General features: G+C 41.3%; 1 non-coding gene across 1 annotated transcript; it reads right to left on the minus strand.

Annotated features, from left to right (window-relative positions):
• Positions 1–1,686: 1,686 nt before the first annotated feature.
• On the minus strand, positions 1,687–1,759 carry Trnav-aac (transfer RNA valine (anticodon AAC)). Its single transcript has one exon. It is a non-coding gene; the product is annotated as a tRNA-Val (tRNA).
• Positions 1,760–3,968: the final 2,209 nt, after the last annotated feature.

Below are 3,968 nucleotides of genomic sequence, written 5' to 3' on the forward strand. Positions count from 1 at the left end.
TATGCGTGGTCTGCGGAAAAGAAACAGAAACTATGCGGCACATCGTGTTAGAATGTGAGGGTATCCATTCAAATCTACATGAAGGGAATATTGGGCGTTCAGAAGCCCTAGGATTTAAGGGTATCACAGGGGAAGTTAACTTGAAGGCTGTCGAGGGGACGAAAAGAAGATTAGAATGCTGGTGGACGAAAAGCAGGGAGGGGAATATTGCCTAGGACAGTTACCACCTGTAAAAGGAAAAAAAAAGTATTTTGTGCCTAATAAGCTCTTTGTGCCTGCCCTAAGCAGCGCTAGTATTAAACCAAGAGTATAAAACATAAGTATATAAGTCCTTTTTGGTAAAATGACACGTCCTCACCCCGCTACAAAGGGGAAACCAATAGCAATCATCATCATCAGCTCCGTGTGCTCCACTACTGTAAATACGCGATTAAATTTTGGCTTAGGATTAACATTTCCTGTCTATCCTCCTCCGATATGGTGAAGAACCCCCTCCTCAAATAGTTTTTTTTTTTTTTTTTTTTTTGCCACTGAACATGAGTAGGGTTGTTCGTTTTAGGGTAAAGCATGATTTTACCCGAATTTAAAACCCCGAACATGTTTCAAGAGCATCGGGTTAAACCCGATTTCTCCCCGAATGGACCATTTTGTCGGCGGACGGCAGTCCGCCAGCCCGCAATTGTGGGCTGGCAGTCCGCCGTTCTCAATTAGTACTTTCTAAAACTATCACCCACAAACACAGCTTCCAAAATTATTGTATAGGGTTGTTCGTTTTCGGGTTTTATATATATATTTTTTAATTGGGTGCTATTTTTGAAACTGATAATCGGGGAGAAATCGGTTTTTTATGTAAAACCACTCCGAAGTTTGGGTTTTTTATGGTTAAATTTACAGATGCACTAAGTAGTCACCTCATTTCACGACCTTCTCTATTCTAATGCGTTAAAGTTGGTGTTTCAAACGGTAATCGTGGGGACATCAGAGTTTTCTAGAAGATGCTATCCGTAATTCGGCATTTGTTTGGAAAGGAATCAGTAATAATAACAGTAAACATCATTGATAACTCCCAAGAAATGAAACATTTAGTTTACAAAAAGCTGGTCATCGAGTTTTCGCTCATCCTTGTTTACATACATTAGCACCTGCATGCGCAACACGTCGGTATATCATTCGAGACCTGTCTGAACGTTGAACGTACCTCAACTGGGATGAAGTTCTCTCTACGGCACAGCTTCCATGATCTTGGCACTAAAGTCCCTTCATCGGCTTTTAGCTAAACCGATTTGCCAGCCTTAGGTAGGGTCATACGAGAGGTACGGTCATGCGTACTCAATGAGTTCGGAAGCTGAGTCCGTAAAACTTGCTTCCAGAAAATGCTGCTTTAGGACGGCGGACCGCCACCGCACCGTTGTGCAGATCGCCACTTTGAAAAGGTCCACTCGGGGAGACAGCTGGTTTAACCCGATCCTCCTGAAACACCTTCGATGTGTAAAAAAAGGGTAAAATCGGGTTTTGCCCGAAAACGAACAACCCTGCCGGAGCAATGTTATATGAGTGATAGGACGGAGACGTGTGCACAACAGGACAACATTCACGCATACAACCACGCTTTCCGTGAGTGGTAAAGGGACCGAAAATACAAGTACATAATAAGCACGACCTGTAAAAAAAAAAAAAAAAAATCTATGTGCCTGCCAGGGATCGAACCTGGGACCTTCCGCGTGTTAGGCGGATGTGATAACCACTACACCACAAGCACAGCTTAAACGGGGCTTTTCGCTATAGTTTATAAAGATTTAAAAGCTTTAAAGGGTTTCTGATCGTTCTAAATTTTTAATGGAGCTTATACTAACTACAATTACGACAGAAAGGCTGCCTCTACAATTTCTGGTTGGGCGGAATGCCCTCGCTTGGCGTCGCTAGCCAAATTTTTAGCGTTGGAGCGGCAGCGCGATCTGGTGGCGAACTTGGTCACCGTTCGTAAAGCGCGCCAAATTCGAGCGAAACAATACTGGTAACCCAGCTTAGTTTCTGCCCTTTTTAATTATATCCCTATTGTTTTCTTGAAGAATGTTGTACTGTCTGAGTTGCTTCTGCTCTGTTTTGGGTATTCTGGGGAATCCGGGAACGGTGTCCGGATAATTTTTTTTTCTTTAAATGACAAATGCGCAGAACCAAGACAAGATGTATGTTCAAACTCCTTCATGTTCATGGTAATATAAAAAATACTGCCGAAAAGGAGGCATGGTAGTACAAACGCGACGCACCGGCAGGATTATCGCGCTTCTAGAGATACCAAGTTAGCAGAAATCTAGTGAAATAGAAAATAACGAAGGGAGTGCGACAACATAGATATTGCTGCTTCCAAAGGAACGTTGCAAAACGTGGGAAGCTCCACAAAAGACGCAATAAAAAACTCTGGATACAAACATTTCAAAAGAAAAGGAAATGTGCTTATTAGCGGAACGTGGCAGCACAATTTTATGTCTCCAGGAGATAATTGTGTCCTAATTTTCTTTTTAGCTTGGCGGCTCGCCGAAAATTGCAACATTTAAATGCTTCTATGTGGTTTCAACGAGGAAACCCGCTTACGCGTCTGTAACGCTTGATTTGTTTGTCACACTTTGGCCGCATACAGAAACGCTATTAATAAAAAGGCCCTTTTGCGCATGGAAGAGTGTCTTTCCGGCAAGGTGTTTGTGCAAAGTAGTGAAGTGAACCTTCGAAGGGCTCTGTGTATAGCGCTGTATTTAATAAAAGACCCGTAAGCTGATCCCTGTAATGCCCAAACAATGAAAACAATGGTTACAAATTCTAATGCTTAATTGCATTATAGTTTATTTTGTGACTCAAACAATAAATAAATCCAAAAAAATTTTTTTCCTTCCAGGGTTATATTATAAACGCATAAAAAGTAAGTATATATATACCTACATATATAACATAAGCATATAATGTGCCATATACACATTTACATGTACGTATATGCATACCTACATTTAAAGTAGGTGGATGATGCATCATATACACCATAAAAAATGCATTATATACCCATTAAAAGTAGGTGTAGACCCGCCGGGGGCGCTTACGGTGGAGGAATACATCTTTCAAACTATAGTTGAGTCTCCATGCGGCCCGTTATCGAGCCGCATGGAGTCCGTGAGGAGGTTTTTTTTTTTTTTTTTTTTAAGGCTTAGGAGGTCTTAGAAAGTATCAGAAATGATACACTGGGCATTTCTTGGTGGTCGAAAGGCCCAGGTGCGAGTAAAAAGAATCCGAAAGATGGAGTATCTTAAATGATACGTTGGGCATTACAGGGTATAAGCCGTCATATTTCGATACCAGGCTTCATATATTGCTCCTACAAATGTGAAGCTGAGTTTAAACGAGCTCGTTGTATGTCGCTTCATAAATCTATACACGGGGTCTTTTGAAGGTATTTAATAAAAGATCCTAGGGCGTACCTAATTTGGTATCAGACTCTATATACGGGGGCCTGAAAAAAAAAAATGTCTTGCAAGCAATGCATCTGTGTATAGTAGTGAAACCGACATTAATGGGCTCGACTTACACATTTAGCCGACGACTTCCACTTAGGAGTCCTCGGCACCTCTATGTTTTTTTTTTTTTTTGCAGGAAACAAATAAGAAGCGCATTACTTTCAGTTAGGGTCAATGCCATATTTCATGAAACTGAACAAAGCCGGGCAGTGGTGGGTATCAGTTTGACGATATCCCAAACGAACCTTTGTCGCAGTCTAGTTGGTGGATGGACCGAATAAACTGTAATTAACGCAATTTACTATGAGAACAAGAGGGCAGCTAAAGACAATGTGAGGCAAAACAAGACGCAATCTTTGAACCAATTGGGCAGACAGTTTTTTTAGTTTTTGTTTACTTATTTTGTCGTTTTGTTATCATGATTTTAGATTTTCAGAATTCTAGGGAACGAGAGAGGGGTGGGACCGA

The sequence above is a fragment of the Haemaphysalis longicornis genome, unplaced genomic scaffold, assembly GCF_048455015.1.
Source record: "Haemaphysalis longicornis isolate Haplotype H1 unplaced genomic scaffold, Haemaphysalis longicornis Haplotype H1 scaffold_9, whole genome shotgun sequence".
Lineage (NCBI taxonomy): Eukaryota > Metazoa > Arthropoda > Arachnida > Ixodida > Ixodidae > Haemaphysalis > Haemaphysalis longicornis.